This window comes from Megalobrama amblycephala, linkage group LG4 (genome assembly GCF_018812025.1).
Source record: "Megalobrama amblycephala isolate DHTTF-2021 linkage group LG4, ASM1881202v1, whole genome shotgun sequence".
Classification (NCBI taxonomy): Eukaryota; Metazoa; Chordata; class Actinopteri; order Cypriniformes; family Xenocyprididae; genus Megalobrama; species Megalobrama amblycephala.
The window spans coordinates 3,985,126-4,007,370 of NC_063047.1; the positions used below are offsets into that span (position 1 = coordinate 3,985,126).

The window sequence follows — 22,245 nt, forward strand, 5'->3', positions numbered from 1 at the left end:
ATTTTAAAGATGCTTCCTGTAAACCAGGGGTGTCCTGCAGAGTTTAGCTCCAACTAGCAGAGCTTTATCCTCATTCACTATTCACTATATTACTTGTTTTCTAGTCTACTTGGAGGAGTGAATGAAAATAAGTGAGCAAATTCAGACACTGACTGCACCAGAAGGGAGACTCAGGAATTCATTCAGCATGACCCTCACAATGCATTACTGGTATTCTCTGGTGGTTGAGTGTACATCTGTTGTACATTCATTATTGCGGTGCATTGTGGGATTGAATAAGTGTACTCGATAACATCCACTGTGGTTTCGGACACCACTACAAATGGCTGTCCCCTGAAACAGTGCCCTATTTCAGGGTGTTGGGGTCAATTTCGAACACAGCCCTTGATTAGCTGGTTCAGGTGTGCTTGATTGGGGTCAGAGCTAAACTTTGCGGGACAGTGCCCTCCAGGAGAAGGATTGGACACCCATGCTGTAAACTTTTATTAATGGGCTTCTCCTACATTTAGGCAAGTGCCACTGGACGTGAGTAGACTGTTGAGTTCTTACGACAGGCAGCTCAGTACCAAACAGGCGGTTCAGTATCAAACTCAGGTAGGAAACAAAAACACACACATATATTATATATATATATATTATATATATATATATATATATATATATATATATATATATATATATATATATACACACAGTATATTCAAAAATAGTAAATTACATTAAAAATGCAACATTTCATGTAAAGTGTCATGTTGTGCAACTCCTCAAAGACTTCACTTGACCTTTGCACATTTAGTATTGTTGCAGTTGAAGTGCAAATATCATGTCATACTTGCATTTATTCTCTTTCTGTCTGTTCTCTAGAATGGCGAGTTGATCAAGTTTACTGCTTCTCCAAGATCTCAAGGAGGCCGTCCTGCTAGCTGTCACTTCCTGCTCTTATCATACATCCGCTTTATTATTTTTAGCATACATACAGTAGATTTTCCTCACTTAGACAATTATACTCTTAAAGGGGTCATATGATGCTATTTTAAAAGTTTATTATTCTGATTATTGGGTGTAATAGATAATAGGTTAATATGCTTTAATATTCAAAAAACACATTATTTCTCACATTTTCCAACTCCTCTATTCCAAGTCTGTCAAAAGAACGCCAATTTCTACAAAGCCCTTCCTTCCAAAAAGCTTAGAGTGCTCTGATTGGCCAAAGATATCAAGCGTGTATCAGAAATGTAACGCCTCTCACCATAACTGCAAGTCAGATTCAGTTAAAACCAAGAAAAAAAAAATTGTGGGAGAATATTTGCTTTATAACTTTGTAGATCGTATACATGCACAGATACATTACACAATAAAGAGAAAACATTAAAAAGCATCATTTGACCTCTTAAACAGGCCATCAGATATGAATGTGTTGTGATGTTGTAAAACAATCATACTGAAAGATCTGAACATATAGTTCTTAAATGATTTAATTTTATAATCATTCATAATCATTAGTCATGTATACACTCTACCATAAGAGTGTTGATTTGTTTTGTGACACTTGACTGCTGTAAGGCCATCATCCAATGCCAATTTCAGACACACCCCCTCAAATGAAGCTGGAATGCGGTTTGACAGAGAAGACCTGTTCTTTTAAAGAGCATGTAGAAGGGAAGATTTTCAAAGCATGTTTTGATAATGATCATGAAGGTTTGCTTGCTTTTAATCAATCTATATACTCAAATGTTTTCATATATGATTAAGAGGGGGGAATGAAAGATCTGAAGATTTTAAATAAATAAATCATACATACAGTTTATATACGAGTTAATGTGATATTCATTTATAATCATTCGTCACCTTAAGGGATGTTCTAGGAGATAAGAGAATGTCTCCATTTCAAGGTTTTTAACGTCACAGACCGATGTTGTGAAGCAGTAATTTTCCATTGTTTTCCCTTGGTATAATAACACTTGTTGGAATTGTACTGGCCAGATGAAGTCTGAGCATTGAGACATACGCACCTAAGATTATTCAATAATCCCTGCTCTTTTATTATCATCACTCCTTTACGTCTCTTCTCTGGCTTTCTCAGTCAAACTCTAGAAGGCTGTTAATAAGTGTGTCTTGAGGTACCAAACAAGACTTTCTGTTGACAGGTTTGCAGACAAACAGATATCTTTTGACAAGATCCGGCCCATGATGTAGGCCTACATACAATTTTCACATATAATTATTAGATTTAAGAAGTCATATGTAAAAATGTTAATTCATTAGCCACCTAATGTTAACAAATTGTTAATTGTTACTACATTATATTATTAATGTTATAAAAAGGAAAAAAAGTTTTAAAGAATTTCCACATCAGATGACTGGCTAAAGCTGGCCACACATTTGAAGATTTTAAGCACGATTTTGGGCCCGATTTGCACTCCCCGAACAATCAGGGTTTTTCACTGTAAAACAGAATGTGCTCCAGGAGAGTCTGCCGACAACTCGGTGTGAGAAATCAGGCAAAAGTTCAAATACACCAAACACACTTCCTCAAATACAATCAGTCAGTGTTGCCAATTACTTTCAGCTGAAAGTAGCTAAAACTGGTCGCTAAATGTTGCTAGATGCCGTCATACTTGCAAGTCACATCATCTAGATAAGGTTCGTCCAAGAAGTTGCTAGATTTGTCTCTAGGCTTTTGAAAAAAAGTTTCAAAAGGGGCAAGAAAGTCACGAAATCTAACAAAATCGCTAAATTGGCAGCACTACAATCAGTACTCTAACTCTATCTTAACACATACAAACTCTGCACTCCAATCAACTCTCTCTGCTCAGAACACAAAATGTCCCCAAAGAAAGTGATGACATGCTTTTTAAAGTACTGTGCACCAATCAGGACATAGCATCAATCAGCCTGCAGGAGCCAATCAGATGATGTTCCAGGACAGACACAGACACTCCCAACAACAGAGATATAACAAAACACATAAACAAACACTCCATGGCCCGGTTTCACAGACAGGGCTTAGCCTAAGCCAAGATTATGCCTTAGTTTAATTAGGACATTTAAGTAACTTTTATAAACATACACTTGAAAAAAAAAACACTACTGGTGTGTGTTGTGGCCGAGCAGCCACCTGGGATTTCGAAGAAGCAGAAAGTTAATTTATGGACTCACTGCAGCCATGGTTGAAGGAAACAAAACTAAAGTTTAATAATCATCTTTGTAGGGCTGGGCGATATATCGCATGCGATTCTCACGCGCATTTCGTCAGTGATTACCGGTAAATCTCCATCACCTGCTTTCAAATGGAGCGCCATTTAACTGACAGAGCCGTAGTTCACTGATAAGCCATGCAAATATCGCGTTCATTATCGAAGGCGATTCATCTGCGATATGAACGTGATATTGCGTGGCTTATCAGTGAACTACGGCTCTGTCAGTTAAATGGCGCTCCATTTGAAAGCAGGTGATGGAGATTTACCGGTAATCAGGGAACCGGCTTTACTGACGAAATGCGCGTGAGAATCGCATGCGATATATCGTCCAGCCCCACATCTTTGTAATATGCACCATGCATCAAAACAGGTTCGCCAGCTCATAAAACACTCAGCCAGGAGGGGGCACTAATGTTTAACACATAAATAACCGATTTTCATAATTACAATCTTCCTGAATGATAACCTATGCCACATGGCATTTATATAAACTCAGTAACATACTTTTGTATTTTTCTTAACCTTAAATACACCACAGTGTGCATCTTGATATGTCATCTTGAAAATATATGTCAGTACAAGTTGCTTTCAGTTAAAACAGCTCAAACATGCATTTTAGTCTAGGACTAGCTTAAGCCTTGTCTGTGAAACCGGGGCCATGTTACACTCATATAGTATGATATAGTGAGAATATGGATCTCATGATAGTGTCGTATTTCCATCTGCTCAACCTCGTAACCTTGGTGTGATTTTTGACTCTCATCTGACACTAGACTCACACATTAAGAGTATCCATCATCTCTCAGAAACATTGCAAGAATTAGGCCTCCACCTGACGCTGAAAGGCTTATTCATGCATTTGTTACTTTCAGGATTGACTATTGTAATGTAAAATTTGTTGGTTTACCTGTTAAATCAATCAAACGACTGCAGTATATTCAGAATTCAGCAGCTCGTGTTCTTATATATACTTCATCACGTCAGCACATCACAGGGAGCCCGATCAATGCAATGTCGTGGAATGTATACGATACACAGTTTTTTCGCGTGCATATCCTCCTGGGACCCAGGAATAGACTTCTGTCCTCTCTAGTGGACATTATATTTTAGTGATTTTCTCTGACATCATACGTCACAGTTTTAAGTCTGGATGTCCTGTAAAGAGCACGTAAAGAGCACATTCAGGGCTTTGCAGAGATACCAAATCATTAGAGGTTTCGCCACGACAACAACAACTTCTTGGTCTTTAAATATGACTGAAAATGAACATTAGCACTCTTATGGAAATATGATAATATTTTGTAATTATCATTTAAATTGGATTCATTTTCAAATTGTTTGTTATGAATCAACGTCTCATGAAAATGTAATGGGTTTTCAAATCAAAATATGACTTTCTGTTACGAAACAGGGCATTGATTTCATACATGACCTCTGTAGAGGACACCAGGACTTAAATCATGATTATCAGGCATTTTAGGAGATACAAACAAGTGAATAGGGAAAGAAATTATATATCAATATTCCTATTAATTATTAGATATTATTATGAAAATGTTGCCAATTATTACTCCCATTATTACACTTCTTTTTTCATTACTTGTTGCTCCAAGAACGCATTAATATGAAAATTAGATGCAGTGTATAGATGCATTATATTGAATGGGAAAATCCATGTATGACTATTTTACCCACATATTGCATAAAGTAAAATGGTATATCAGTTTATTCCATTATATCTACATTTACATTTATTCATTTGGCAGACGCTTTTATCCAAAGCGACTTACAAGTGAGGAATACAACAAGCGAGTCGTCATGATGAGGCAAATAGACACAAGAAGTGCTCACAATACAAGTTTAGGCAGTGCTCAGAGTATCATAAGCTACAACAGAGAGGGATTAGAGGAAGTGAAAGGATAGGTATAAGATTTTTTTTTTTTTTTTTTTTTTTTTTTAAGATGAGGTTAAGTGCTCACGAAAGAGATGAGTTTTCAGCTGTCTTTTGAATATTGCCAGGGATTCTGCATTCCGGTTGAAGGCAGGAAGATCATTCCACCAGCAAGGAACAGTGAATGAGAATGTTCTCAAAAGGGATTTTGAGCCTCTCTGTGATGGTACCACAAGCCTTCGCTCCTTTAATGAGCTTAGGCTTCTGGTAGGAGTGTAGACTCGTAAGAGTGAGTGGAAGTAGGAGGGTGCTGAGCCTGTGGTAGATCTGTAAGCAAGCGTCAACGCCTTGAATTTGATGCGAGCAGCAAGTGGTAGCCAGTGCAGAGAGATGAAGAGAGGCGTGACGTGGGATCTTTTGGGCTCGTTAAAGACGAGACGTGCTGCAGCGTTCTGAATCATTTGTAGAGGCTTGATTGTGCATGATGGCAGTCCAGCCAGAAGAGCATTGCAGTAATCAAGCCTAGAAATGACCAGGGCCTGGACCAGAAGTTGTGTTGCATGTTCTGTTAGAAATCAGAAACCAGATTGATTGACGTCCAATTGGTTGCTCTGTGAGAGGAAAGATGACACCTGGTTGAAAACAACTCGTTCAAGTGTTTTTGCTATGAATGGTAGGAGAGAAACAGGTCTGTAGCTGTCTACAAGAGACGTGTTTAATGTGGTTTTTTTAAGCAGTGGGGTTACCTGAGCCTGCTTGAATGTGTTAGGGAAAGTGCCAGTGTGGAGAGATGTGTTGATAATGTGTGTCAGTGCTGGTAAAAGTGTGGGAGCGATGGCTTGTAGAAGGTGTGCGGAGATGGGATCTAGAGGGCAGGTGGTGGGATGACTGGAGAGAAGAAGTTTAGATACTCCTGTCTCCGTAAGGGGAGAGAATGAAGAGAGGAGGTGTGTGGCTGTGTGTGTGGTTGGTCTGAGTTCCTGTGTGTGTGTAGCGGAGAACTGACTGCTGATGGTAGATGTTTTATCAGTGAAAAAATTAGCAAAATTATCAGCAGTTAAGGGATGAGGTGGGTGGTGGTGGAGGGGGACAGAGGAGAGAGTTGAATGTTTTGAAAAGTGTGCATGTGTTTGAAGTGCTGTTGATTTTGTTGTGGAAATAGGAAGATTTAGCAGCATGAATTTCAGCAGAAAAGGATGAGAGCAGAGATTGATAGCTACTTAGGTCACATTGGTTTTTTGATTTGTGCCACTTCCTCTCTGCAGCCCTGAATTTGGTACGATGTTCACGAAGAACATCAGATAACCAGGAATTAGAGGGAGTGGCACGTGCAGGCCTGGATGACAGAGAACAGATACTATCTAGAGATGAAGTTAAGGTGGAATATAAAGTGTCTGTTGCTGTATTCACATCCAGAGATGAGAATTGTGTGGGTGAGGGAAGGGAGGATGATACAGCAGAGGAAAGATGAGAAGAAGAAAGAGAGCGCAGAGGGCTGTTTCATAAAAGATGCTAAGAAAAGCGAGGATTAAACTCCAAAACCTGACTTGAATTAACCTAACAAATGAGTTTGGGCTAAAACGGTTTCATAAAAGGTAATTGAAGTTCACGCAGTCCCACTAATTCGATCCAGGTTCACCTAGTCAAGATAATTTAGCGTGCACGCTTTTCTTAAGCAGCCCTAGAGGTCGATCATGGATCAAATCGATCCACCATAGGAAACGGCATACATTTTGTGCTATTGTATGCGTTTGAGACATGGTGTTTTCCTTAGTGCATAACTTACTTTTCACAAGTTTATTCTCCATCTGTAAATGTTAAAAAATCATGCAAATATTTCCATTTTGCGGCTAAACTTCACAGTGAACGAGCGCTGCTGGAATGCAGACGGAATGCAATAGAAGCGCAATAATTCTAAAATATACATTTCGTTAAAATATTTGATGCTGGACATTAAATGTGCCTTATGTACACTTTCAAACCTACAAGTAAGTGTATTTTTATGATAGTAACTGTAAATGGACTATTGTAATGGGGTAAATCAATATACTTTGGGACAATTACTGAGTTTAGATTCATCTTACCAATTAAAATTTAGTCTGTGCATATTAATTTTAATTTTGTGACTTTAATTTCTGCACTTCTAATAACCATAAAGAGTACTACTGCCAAACAAAACCAGAGAGAAATGTATTCATATATTTTAAAACAATCTAATTAAATATTGGGCACAAAACATTTAGCCAGTAAGAAAGGAAAACCTATATATATATATATATATATATATATATATATATATATATATATATATATATATATATATATATATATATATATATATATATATATATGAGACCAGAGTATAGATTAAATATGGGCCTTGGAAAAGGCTAGCTGACTTTATTGTGCTTTGACTACAGTGGGTAGTTTCAGTGTGGACAACAATCATGCATGTCACTTCAGCAGGCTGCATCTTACTCTGTCACTCTTTTCATAGCTTTTGCTGGCTCTGAAACACTCACTTGGTATTTCTCCTGCTCTTTGTCTAGCAAAAAAAATCACTCATCACTTAATGAAAGCTTACAAATGAAGGCCTGATTGTTTCAGGGGCCTTGTCACAGGTTTATTGATTTTGAATTTCTGTGTTACTTTTGCTATATTTTCACACTTAAAACAATGATTTGGTAATCCTCTTGTATTCTTCTGTGCTAAGAAATAAGTCTCCTGACAGTTCTCTCCCAAGTGCTTCCATTGTAGTCAGCATTAAGTCTGAGAATGATTCAGTGGGCTATATAACACTTAATTTTTAAGAAAATATTTCTCTTTAAATGTTTTGTTTCTCATCATACTTACCATTTAATAAAATATTAAAATAAAAATGTCTTAAACTTACACCAATATATATTTTTATTTATATATAATCACACATAATAATACACACACACACACACACACACACACACACTATATATATATATATATGTTAATAAAGTCAAATAATTGTATGTGAGAGAGTCAGTTGTAATATCATTGCGTTCCTATTGGTCAGTGTTAGAGAAGCTCAGCTTAGCCTGACAGTTAGCCTGCTCCAGATCAGGAGTGCGTTTCCCGAAAGCATCGTTGGTGAACCATGGTCGTAGTCCCATTGAACTCTATTGGTAACGACGGAACTTGCGACCATAGTTCGCTTTGGGAAACGCACCCCAGGCTAGTTTCCCAGCATAAGTTGCCAGAGTAACTGAGTTTGAACTAATTTAAGTTTGTTTTATGAAACAGAATTCGCTGACAAAAAGTCTGACTAAGTAAAATAAGCCTGGCTTGTTTTCTAATCTTGTTTTATGAAACAGCCCTCAGGTTTGGTACTTCATGGCATATTTAAATGTGTATATAGGAGTGAATTACAGGCATGCCATTTCCTGTCGCCAGCAGGTGGCGATATGACGAACTGAATATTGGCATATAGACGTCTTCAGGCCAGGACTCTTATCAAACGTGAAGTTTGGAGCAGATCAGACATTGTACGCCTGAGTTACAACAGCTTCCTCTTTCATGGCGAAACATCAGACTTTTTCAGGCCACCACGGACACGCCCTTCAGTGAAAACTAAATATATTTGCAATTTAACATCACAAAGGCCTTTAGATTAGACGGACCAAATATGATTTTGATCTGGTTAAAGCTCTATGAGGAGTTCATTAAAGTACAACATGTGGAAATGGCAAAAACTGCAAAAGTTTTGCAGAGAAAATTCAAAATATCTCACTTCCTGTAGGGTTTACAGATTTTGGACACAGGGGCTTTTTTGTAGGTATTGGGCTGTTAGATCGGTCTACCGAATTTCATACCTGTATGTGAAATGTAGCGCAAAAGGCGCTTAATTGAATTTTTGTAGGTGGCACTATTGAGACATTTTGACACACCTAAACACCTAAACATATATATTTTCACCACTTCTGATGCGTGTGCAAAATTTCATGAGTTTTCAAGCATGTTCAGGCCCTCAAAAATGTGATTTATTTCAGAGAAGAAGAAGAATTGACTGTGCAATTACAATAGGGTCCTCACACCATCGGTGCAACAAAAGAAGATATTCTGAAGAACAAAAGAAGATAAACTGAAGGACATTGGGAACTGAATATTGGTGCCTGAATTCCCTTGTATGTACAAAAACATAATTGATCACAAAATATGTTCCACAGAAGAATGACTCATACAACTTTGAAACAACAGGAGGGCAACAGAATTATTTTTGAATGAACTATCCCTTTAAAATGGACCCACAAAAAGCATGATGTTTTTCTTTATTGTATTTTGTTAGTGAAACACCGAGCAATGTTTAACAGTTTTGAGAATCTGAGATAAAGAACTGCTACTAATAATAAATACACACACACACACACACTCACACACACGCGTATCTATGGCGCATTCCCTTTGGAAAATAAAACCAATCCACTGCGTTCAGCGGCTCAGATGTAGGTAAATGAAGACTGTTATGTTCACTCTTACATCCAACAACAAAACATCTCAATTACTTACCAGACATTGTTGATGCTACATCTGCTCGAGCGCGGAGAAAATGGCGGACAGCAAACAACTTGCTGGGGGCGGAAACTAAGACAAGTCACCTTTATTTATATAGCTCTTTTAACAATGCAGATTGTGTCAAAGCAGCTTTACAGTGATAACTATATAATTTTGGCTGCACAGCAGCTCTTAAAGAAAATGGTGTCAGTATCCATCTTAAGTAAATTCAGTATTGATTCATTCTGATTTAAGAAACAATAGTTATTAATTTAATTTATCTATATCAGCACTGGAGTAAACAGTGATGTCATCATCCAGCTCAGTTCAGTTCGCATACAATGGTGTCAATGCAGGTAGATCAAAACACTGTTAAATATCAAATGACAGTAGTGATCATAGACTGTAAAAAAATATGGATTTAGTGTCCGTGACATCACCCGTAGATTTCTGAAGAGCAGTTTTGAAGCAAAAATGAGGCCGCTGCCATCTTAGCAGCGCGTCACCGCACGTCACTCCTGGATAACTGAAAATGGGCAAAGAGGCGGGACGTGGTTGAACTGAGGTGCCGTGGTTACTGAAACCACGCCGCCTAGCTCGACGTGACCATGTTAGCAAGAGCTATCTATCTATCTTAGATACTATCTAAAATATTAATAAAGATAAGTTATATCATTAGAAAGTTCTAAATGTTTACTGTCAATCTACGGTGTTTTTTTTTTTTTTTAAATATATATATATGATACAGATGCTCCAACACCACTAATTAATTTGTGTGGGGTGTGAAAATAACAAATTAAACGGGACTTCATACCTTTATAATGAAATAGCGATAGCGAGATGAATCCAATCCGTGGTACTGGGTAAAATATCCATGAGTGTCCATTGAAAAACAAAAACAGTACTTTCTGTCTACAAAAGCATTAAATCCATGAAATATTGATATATTATCCATTGTTTGCACATTTCTTCGGAATGATCTGCTCTCCATCATCGTTCTTCAAGAAATAATGCAATCTGAGCATCGTTTATTATGTAAAACTGTATACGTTACCTATATCTGTATATCTCTCAAATGTTCTCTAAAACAAATAAGCACGTGTCCAAAGTATAATTATTCAAAATAGTGCAGCAGTTTTAGTTATATCCAAGCAGTGCTGTCGTAGTTGTATATCCTCCTGCTATTGTCATTGTTGTAAATCTCAGGAACAAAACTTTTAGCCAATTAATGCCAAGACGATCCAACAACGTGTGTTCTGTTTATCTTCCGCATGCGAGCACATCTACACAGACGCACACCTACCTGTCTCTAATATTATGCAGCAAGCCATATTTTATAATTGTATAAAATAATCGAGAAAAAAGCACAAATACGGCTGAGATGCCAAATTCAGCGGGCTGAAATTAGCTGCTGAGGTAACATGACGGCTCACGGATAGCAGCGGCAAACTACCTGTCACTCAAGTGACCACGCCCTTAATTAGGCAGAACTTTAAGGCTTAATATAATTTAAATGGATGAGTTATAAAAAAAAAAAAAAAGATAAAAATTCACCCCCCTCAGAGTTGTCATGAAGGGCAAAATTAGCTGTATAGACCAAAACCACAATTTGAACCAGACTGTAAACATGTTTTTTTCTGCTGTAAACTTGGCCATTTTAACATGGGACTCAATGAGATTCTGCTCTCTTCTGCAGCCCGCTAGGGGGCCAGTTGATGAATCGCAGTTTAAGTCACTTCCATATTGGCTTCATGAGAGACTGGGGGAGGTTGCCGCTTGGTGGTGATGCAGTACTGTCAGTCAGGGGTTGTGGGCGGGGCCTGTGACGCATATATGTGACATAACATTAGCACCATGGCTGAAAACAGGTCATTGGGAGACACTGCTTATGATTTATGGGGATTAAAACAAAAGGAGTGTGTGGATTTTTAATCACTATAGGGTGGTTTGTGTTCAATTTATGTTATGTTTATGTATATGGCATTTATGTTCAAACACCATGCAAAAGCAGAGCGCACTGATGAATGCGCTTACGGTGATTCGCGCGCCCTTGTGCAAATTAAGCAATTAGACTTCAGTTCAAAGACATTCACACTGCACAGACAATTGATTCGTTCAGTTCGTACAGCTTATAAAGGCTCCGAACGCGCAATGTATGCATGCAATTAATTCATAATCTGATTCTATGTTTCTGTGTGAGCGCTCAGAGCACCAGTGTCCTGACATTTCATCCTACCTTCAGATTGTCCCACCTGGGTTTACTGCACGTGCACACATCAATATTCCATCATTTCTGTCATTACACCTGCGTGTGTTACAATAGGACCAGCCAGGAGACAGAAGATAGGTTAACAGGTAGTTTATTGAACACAAGCAGAGTATTTTGGTGACAACAGGTGAGTAAGCAGATGCAAGTTTGTGACTGATGAATGGTATAGAGAATGATACTGTCCTTTGTGGTTGCAGAGTGACGATGGAGAATGATACTTGCTGAATGGATTCGTGACTGCAGACAACACTTCACACACGGACTGGAGACGAAGGGAAGAACTCGGAGACAAGGGAGACCGGTAAGTAGTGAGGAGAGTCCTTGAGGTAAGCATTCAGGTAAGTCCTTAGATGCAAACGAGACCAGACAATGTGACTCTGTGTGTGTGTGTGTGAGTGTCTTAAATAGTGCTGGTGATGAGAGTGCTGATGAGGTGCAGGTGACGGTGATTAGTATTCCAGAGATGGTGCGCGCTGTGATTGGACCATGCTGGAGCCTGGCGTGTCTGTGACAGCGTGTACACCACTAGCAGTTGTAATACATTTTCTTAGCTGTTTTACTTGACTGATTACAGGCATTTTAGATAAATAAGCAGCCCCATCAGTAAGGCTCAAGTTTCCTTGATCAACACCAAACCTCACATTTTCCTGTTTTCTCATTTTATATATCATGTAGAATTATCATTGAAGTCACACAAGTAAATGCACATTTTTTAAAGCTTTAAGAAAGCAACATCAAAATCTTTCCACACCTGTCTGGGAATCGCTCTCCACTAGTCTTCATGTATATCCTGCTATTGTGGGCGTGTCCTTGAGAGAGAGAGAGAGAGAGAGAGAGAGAGAGAGAGAGAGAGAGAGAGAGAGAGAGAGAGAGAGAGACTTTTTAGTTTTTCTTTATTTTAACAATTATAACATTACCAATAAAACAGTATTTACAAAATACATAAATTTACATCAATATACAAAAAATCTCATACATTCATGTGTAAATTTCCATCTTCTAAATCACATAAAACAGCATTCAAAGCCCAAGTTTGTTTAAAAGCATCAAGATCTCCAACCATTTTATAGTATGTGAACTCAACAGTAAGCCGGGCAGATATCAGTCCTTTTAAAGTCATGTTAACATCAGTAGAAACACCCCCATTCATCCTTTCTTTCCTTGTTAGCCATATAGCTAACTTTGCTTGACCATATAAAAAATTAATTAAGACATCAGTTTTTCTATTTTGATATTTATACTTCGGGCCATAAATAAACCCGTTTAAAGTAAATTCAAAATTCAAATTCTTACTCCAATCTTCCAACAATAAAAACATTGGCTTCAATCTTTCACACTGCAAAAATAAATGATACATATCTTCATGTTCAAAACAAAAAGGACATTCATCCCTTACAGTTGGATCAATATGTGCCCTGTGTCTATTAGTAGCTATTATCCCGTGTATTATACGCCACTGTAGATCACCGGTTCTCTTATCAATAGGACGTTTATATAGAGTCCTCCAACTACCTTTAGGTGATCCATCTAACCCATCTATCCCTTGCCATTTAGAGTCTAAAACATCTTTTAAAGACTCATAATGCATTACTTTTACACAAGTATAATACATCGCTCTCTTTCCTATATCAGCAAACAAATTAAGCTCTGGAGTTTTAAAACTCAACAGCTTTCCTTCATCTCCTGCCCTTGTCTCCACAGCTGCACTTACCCCTAAATTTGGAAATTCAACCATCTCATTAATATATTGTGGTTTTGTTTCCTCGTCTTTCAATAACTCTGTAAATGTTGATGGTATTACAGATAAGAATTCAGTCCTTAATCTTTCAGCAACACGAAGTGATTTAATGCCAAGCTTTGCTGCCATATCCTTTGAACACATCCATTCACTCTTAGTCCACAGATGAGAAACTTTTATGAACTGGGCCTTCACCATAGCAGCTTGCATTGAATGAGAGTTCAAGATGTTTATAGGTAAAGCAGGATTATAAAGAAGAGGTTCTTCTTTAATCCATGATCCTCTTACAATTCCTTCTTCTCGTACAACTTTCAAAGCATTCCATGATTTTAGAACGGACTTATAAAAAGGAGTTATTTCAACTAATACAGTATCATTTAAATTTATTAAAAACAATTGTCGGTCTAAACCCAGTTGTCCTCCTCTCCTCAAAAGACCACAAGCCACGTGAGCCCAGCTAACGTCTTTCCCATACAGAAGTCTCTGGGCAGCTTGTAGTCTAAAAGCAGCAATCCTACAGCCAATATCAATTAATCCTTGCCCCCCTTCATTCAGAGGTAGGTAAAGTACAGCAGGTCTCAGCCAATGCTGACCGGTCCAAAAGAAGTCAACAAGACATTTCTGAATGTCCTTTATGACAGCAGCAGGGGGGTCCAATACAGCCATTTTATGCCACAATGTTGAGGCAACAAGATTATTGACTATCAGGACCCTTCCCCTGTAGGAGAGCTGAGGAATTAACCATTTCCAATTGGATAACCGGAGACGCACTTTTTCCAGTAATCCTTCCCAGTTCTTTTCCTTATAAACCTTAGAACCTAAAAACACTCCTAAAAACTTAAAACCATCTTTTCCCCAAGTGACATTATTTGGCAGCTGTGGGACATTAGATCTTTCTGAACCACACCATAAGGCTTCACTTTTTGTCCAATTTATTTTTGCCGATGATGCTCTTCCATAACATTTAAGATTTTCTAAAACTATTTTAATATCTTCACTGTTTCTAATTATTACAGTTATGTCATCAGCATAAGCGGATAATTTCACATTATTTAAAATATTTGACCCCTCAATGTGTAAACCTGTCAACTGTTCTCTCAATTTACACAATAGTGGTTCAATTACAAGGCTATAGAGTTGCCCTGAAAGAGGGCACCCTTGCCTTATTCCTCTTTTTACTTTAATAGGAACACTCAATCCACCATCAATTTTGACCATACATTCAGCTTCATTATACAATAAATTAACCCATGAGATAAAACCATTTCCAAAACCATAAGCCTTAAGTAAATCAAACAAATAAGCATGTTCAACTCTGTCGAACGCCTTCTCTTGATCAAGAGATATTAAACCCAAATCATAATCCTTGTACATTGCATAATCTATTACATCTCTCATTAAAAAAAGGTTATCTTTAATACATCGCCCCTTTACACAATATGATTGTTCTTTCATGATTAATACACTCATATAATTATTTAATCTATTGGCAATACATTTCGAAAAGATTTTATAATCTATACACATTAATGCAACAGGTCTCCAATTCTTCAAACAATACAAATCACCTTTCTTCGGTAACAAAGACAACACTGCCCTGTTACAACTCTTAGGTAAAGACCCAGTCTGTATTGAACTTAAAAGCATTTCAAAATAATCTTTTCCAATCACATTCCAGAATTGTTTATAAAATTCAGATGGAAACCCATCAAGACCTGGAGCTTTCTCAGATGATAAATCATGTACAGCTTTTGTCACTTCTTGAAAAGTAACTGGTAAATCAATAACCTCCTGTTGTTCAGGCGTCAACTTTTTAAGATATGAAAATAATTCATCTCTACAATTAGAATCTGTGACATTATCGGCATATAAATTAGAGTAGAAATCAACAGCAATTCTTCTCATTTCATAAGAATCATAAGTAACAACACCATCATCTTTTTTTAAACCAACCATCAATTTTCCTTGATTATTCTTTCGTTCTAAATTGAAGAAGTATTTTGTAGGTCCATCAATGTCCTTCTTTTGGATAAAACGTGCCCTAACAAGGGCAGCTTTCACTTTATCATACAATAAATTATTCAACTGAAGCTTTTTCTCAGAAAGGGCAGTTTCCAATTGAAGTCCATTCCTCGCCATCATTTTTTCTTCTATGTCAGAAATCTCATTCTCCAAGTCTTGTATTCTGATCTTTAATGTCCTTTTTGAATAAGATGAATATTGCTGACAGAAAACTCTAATTTGCACTTTTCCAATGTCCCACCATTGTTTAATATCACTATAATTTCCTTTTTGCTTTCGCCATATTTCCCAAAACAATTTAAAATTCTCACAAAAAACATTATCTTGTAAAAGCTTATTATTAAAATACCAATACAAACTCCTTTTACTTTCTTTCAACATGACAAAGTCCATTGTTATCATTTTGTGATCTGAAATTATATTTGGAATAATATTAACATTACCCACTCGATTTCTTGAATCGCGAGAAATATAAAAACGATCCAATCTAGCAGCATGAACTCTACCATCTGTGACTTTTACCCAAGTGTATTGTTTAAGCATTGGGTTTTTTATTCTCCAAATATCTTCAAGATTTAAATTTTTTACCATATTAGATAATACACAGGCTGATTTCTGGTGAGGTTCTTCAGCATTTCTATCTATATTAAAATTCAAGGTGCAGTTCCAGTCTCCTGCCATTATAATTATATCTCCTACACTAAGAGTTTTTAAAACACGACCTAATTTCTCGAATAAAAGAACCCTTTCTGTTCCCCCATTAGGAGCATATATATTAACAAAAAGAAAATAAAAATTTTGTATTTCAACTCTTACTAAAAGTAGTCTTCCAGGTTCTATATCATATGTAGATACAATTTTTATTTTTAAAGTTGGATTAAAAAGAATCGCAACTCCTGCACTAACATTAGAGCCGTGACTTAAAACATATTCTCCCTTCCACCACAAACCCCATTCAGACTCATTACTCACATTACTATGGGTTTCTTGAAGAAAACCTACTGCAATATTCTTAATATTGAAGTATTCTGAAACTAAAGCCTGCTTTTTCCTATCCCTCAAACCATTCACATTAAGAGAACCTATTTTGAGATACTCCATGAAAAAGAAAGAATAGAAAGAAAAGCAGGAAAGAAGAAAAAACACACACAAAAGCATGTATAAAGCCATACTGTCTATTTAGCTTTACCTCGAACTCTTCTTTCATTCACATTCTTTCTATCCTGTCTAATCGTCGTTATGTACTTCTTAAGCCTATAGCGTTTCTGTTGGGATAACACAGTAAGATTGTACGTTTTACGTGCCCACACTACAGAAGCAACAAACTTTTCCTTATCAGGGAAGAAATCTCCTATCTCTACCCTTTTCCCTTTAGTCTCATCCAAGAAAGCATTTATCTGTTCCACAGAGTACAAATCATCATCAGCTTTATAGAGATCTAACAAATCTGACAAGCTCTCATCATCCTTCATATCATCCTGACTCTGCATCATGACTTCAACATCCTCCTCCTCCTCCTCTATACTCGCAGACAGCTGCCCACTGACGTGTAAGCCTACATCACTATCTACGAACTTCTCTTTTACATGTGCAGTACCATTTACACTGCTACAACTCGGCTTTTCATTGTCAGCGTGCTTTAGGTTACTCACAACGCTCTCACTCACCTCCAATCCATTGTCTTTATTCGTCTCAGCCACAGCCACAGGACCCTCTTCCGAGCCTGATGTTTCCTCTCCTGGCTTCTGATTCACCTCCACATCTTTACACACCAATGTTTCTTCCGTCTCACTTGTCCTAGCTTGGTCCAAAATTTTCTTTTGAGGACACGCGTCTCTTTTATGGCCGTATTCCCGGCACTCAAAACAGCGTAAACTCTCCGTACTTGCAAAAATCATGTACGAGCTATCACCATCTTTCACCCTAAACGATACATCCAATAATTTATCCGGAGAATTCAGAAACATGAACACGTGTCTCCTAAAAGATATTACATGTTTGAGCGCAAGATTTTTACATCCTAAAGAAACCGCTTTGACCTCACTTACAACTTTTCCGAATCTCGCAAGTTCTCTCACTATGACTTCGTTTTCAATGAACGGAGGGACGTTTGATATAATCACTTTTGTTGCTGGTGCAAACAGCGGAGTGACGGTAATAAAAATTTCTTTCACCCACAGACCATTTTCAATTACCTTATTAACCAACGATTCCGTTTTAAGAAACACAACTACGGCTTTATTCATTCTCGAAGCCGAAACTATATTTTCATAACCTATCTGCTCACCGACCGCCAACAGTACATCCTCAACTATAGCGTTAGACTCTGACACACACCTGAAACCATGACGCAGAGATAATGGCGTTCTTCCACCTGTGGACGCCATTCCTAGGCGGACCGTGCAAAAGCACGGCACGCTACTAAATTTAACCCAATATTAAACTTTACACACAGCTAAATGTACAAAGCAAAAAGAAAAAAGAAAAAACACATACAGAAAAAAGAAGATAGAAAACACGCACGACAGCAAACCGCTCTCAAACACAAACCCTTCCCAACATCCACTCCAACAGGGGGAGAGAGAGAGAGAGAGAGAGAGAGAGAGAGAGAGAGAGAGAGACTGAAAAATCCAACACAATTAGCATTCCATCATCATCACATTAATCTTACAAAATCTTTAATTATTAAAGATAAAACCACTCTCAATCATCAACAACACAAAGAACATTGCAACAGACCATTTTCAATAAAGACCTGCAGATTATTAATCAACTTATAATAAGCAAATTCAATTTTAAGACGCTCCGCTAATAGTCCTAAAAATACATCATACACATTTTGAGCCTTTATTCTGAATCATATTTTTCCTTGAAAGCCATATAGAAAGTTTAGCCACTCCAAAAACATAATTCATCAAAACGTGTATTTGTTTTTTCTTTACAGAATACTTTGGTCCAAAAACAAACAAAGGAAAAGAAAAACATTCTCCCCAACTCAAGCACCACTGTTCTAATACATTAAATAACACTCCTAACCTACAACATCCACAAAATAAATGCACATCAAGAAATGGGAAAACATATTCACACCCATCCTCCCAATGACTAATCACATCACAATCACTAGCAAAATTCTTCAGTGACTGTGGCAATGATTCGCAGACCTCCTCCACTATTTTTTTAATCAATCTTTCAGATCTTATATTGGCTAATTTCCCCAATTCAACCAGAGATGAGTGCATGGCTTTAAAGAGATGGCCTATCTTTGTGCATCCTGCCTCTCTCAGTGCTGAACGTAAACTTGCAGACTTTAATGACTTCACACAAATAAAGTCATTATAAAAAAGCGGCTCTTCAAAGAGCCACATGCCAGGTAAGGAATTTTCATCTCTTGATACCTTCAAAATCTGCCATGCATGCACAACTGAATCATAAAAAGATGTCAAACCTCCAAAATCCACTTCTTCAGTTTTTAACAGAAAAAGTTGTTTACTGTAACCAAGCCTTCCTGCCTTCTGTAGAAGCAATTCTGCAGTGTCATGCTATCTCAACCCATTGCCATATAAAAATCTTTGAACAGTTTTCAACCTAAAAGTCACAATACGTGAAGATAAATCAACAAGTCCCTGGCCCCCCTCACAAAGAGGAAGATAAAGGACTGCAGCTCTCATCCAATGACAACCTGACCAAAAAAAGTCTAACATTTTCTTCTGTAGACTTTGAATCAAAGCCTTTGGTGGATTTAAAACCATAAATTTGTGCCAAAGCATGGAAGCAACCAAATTATTGATTACTAAAACACGTCCTCTATATGACATCTGGGGCAGCAACCATTTCCATTTGGAAATTTTTGCACACACCTTCTCCATTATTCCTTCCCAGTTTTTTTCTTGATATTGTTGTGTGCCAAAAAAAAATACCCAAAATGTTTAGTCCATTATTTCCCCATTTCAAGCCTCCAGATAAACAACGTGTCTTTTCCTCTTCCCACTTTCCCACTTGTAAAGCCTCACCAATTAACCTTTGAAGAGGAGGCCTTCTCATAACACTTCAAAGCCTTTACAATTGTACATACATCGTCATCATTTTTAATAAATACATTAATATCATCAGCATATGCTGATACAACTAAAGGGGAGTCAAATTTACTGCCTGGTAAGTTAAAACCATTCATGTGATTTCTTAAAAAACATAAAAGGGGTTCAATAACCAGTGAATACAACTGTCCGGAAATAGGACAACCTTGCCTTATTCCTCTTTCTACTGGTATTGGTCGACTAAGCCCCTTCCCCACTTTAACCAAACATGAAGCTCTGTTATAAAGGAGACTTACCCAGGCTATAAACTTCTCTCCAAAACCAAAAGCTCTTAAGACTGAAAACAAAAACCTATGATCGACTCTGTCAAAGGCTTTCTCTTGATCCAGGGATAAAATTCCAACATTCTGATCATAGACTTTACACACATCTAGAATATCTCTTATTAAAAATAGATTATCCATTATGGTCCGATCTGGAATACAATAGGTCTGATCCATATGCACAAGTAAACCAATATAAGGCTTCAGCCTATTAGACAGAGCTCTAGAAAGCACTTTATATTCAGTACATAAAAGCGCAACAGGTCTCCAATTCTTGAGTTGAGTTAAATCTACTTTTTTAGGAATTAATGTTAAAACAGCTCTTCTACAGGAGGTTGGAAGTAGATTTTCTTTAAAAAGAGCTCACCAGGACCTCATAAACATCATGTCCTATAATGCTCCAGAAATGTTTATAAAAGTCTATACTGAGTCCATCTATCCCAGGTGAGCGCCCTGAGGTCAGCTGATTAACAGCTATAGTGAGTTCCTCCAAACTTATTTCTTTGTCCAGCTCATTTTGTTCAGCTCCACTAAGCTTAGGAAGATCCTTTAAAAGCTCTTGAACACATTCCTGATCACATTGTTCCTTTCCATATAGTTTTGTATAAAAAGCTGTGGCGCATCTCCTCATTCCCCCTCCATCTGCTGTTACATGCCCATCTGGACATCTTAGACATGTCATGCGCTGATCTGTCACATTAGTTTTTTTTCCAAATTGAAGAAAAAGGTACTTGAGGCATCCATGTCTTTTAAGTGAATGTATCGTGATCTCACCAGGGCTCTTTTTACTTTTTATTGCAATAAGGAACTCAACTCCCCTCTTTTTGTTTTCAATTCGTCATTGTTCTCAGCATTCCCATCATTTAAAACTCAGTTTTCAATCTTTCTTATGTCCTCCTCAACCTCCTTTATGGCCTGTTTTAACATAGCAGAAGAGAAATAAGTATATTGTTGACAAAAAATTCTGATTTGAGCCTTTCCAACCTCCCACCACTTATTTAAAGACTCAAAAGAACATTCTTTTTATTTCCACTTTTCCCAAAGAATTTTAAAATTTCCACAAAAAAATTCCATCTTGGAGCAATTTATTGTTAAAATGCCATTGAGATCTACTAACATCTTGTTTAAAAAAAAAAATTCACAATAATAAGGTGATGATCAGAAAAACCAACTGGTCTAATTGCACTATCAGTTAACTTCGATCTAAGTCCCTGTGACAAATAGAACCTATCTAGTCTAGCTGCACTTACTCTTCCATCTAAAATTTTGACCCATGTATATTGCTTTTCATTAGGAATTTTAATTCTCCATGCATCTATCAAATCAAACTGAATCAATAAACTTTTTAAATTTTTACTAGACTGTAAGTGTGGCTCCTCACTAAGCCTATCCATATTAAAATCAACGGTACAATTCCAATCTCCACCTAGAATAAGATAGTCAAAATTGTTCACTTCAAGAGCTTCCTTTATGTTATTGAAGAAAAATATCCTTTCGGTCCCAATATTAGGGGCATAGATATTAATAAAACAATAAATTGAACCCTCTATTTTAACTTTAATCATTTGACTTTGACCTTTAACTAAATCACAGGAACTTAAAACATTAACTTTTAAGTTACTAGAAAACAATATTGCCACCCCACCACTAACATTGCTTCCATGATTTAGAAAGAGTTGACCACCCCAAGATAAACCCCAGTCAACTTCATCTTTTATCGTACTATGAACTTCTTGTAAAAAGATTACATCAAGTCTATTAATTTTAACTATCTTCTTAACCATTTCTCTCTTCTGTCTATCCCTCCCACCATTTATGTTTAAAGAGCCCTCCTTTAAACTCCCCATAGAAAAAAAGAAAAAGAAGAACAGACAGAGAAAAAGTAGATACAAGAAAGATCAAGGCTGACATCACTTATTTTTCGCTATAGCTTTTTTGCATTTCCTAGTTTTATTTGACTTGGATATCTTTTTCAATGCAGTGACATGTTTCCTCAAACGATACCGCTTCCGTTCATCTAGCAAATCAAAACTGACCATTTTTTGCAATACTGCCACTGACCTGATAAATTTCTCTGTATCAGCAAAATAATCATCAACCTTAACAGACTGTCCAAATGTTTCATCTAGGAAATGATTAATTTCCTCCAACGAATACAAATCCTTCAACCTATTTGGCCCATCAAATCCTTCACCATCTGACTCATCCTGTTCCATCTCTTCAATATCACTTTCAACTTGA

The 22,245-nt window shown here is 37.1% G+C and overlaps 1 protein-coding gene across 1 annotated transcript in view; it reads right to left on the minus strand.

The window, feature by feature from the left end:
- Positions 1 to 22,245, minus strand: part of LOC125266335 (cystatin-B-like) — a 39,547-nt gene that overhangs the window by 12,941 nt on the left and 4,361 nt on the right. The window lies entirely within an intron of this gene.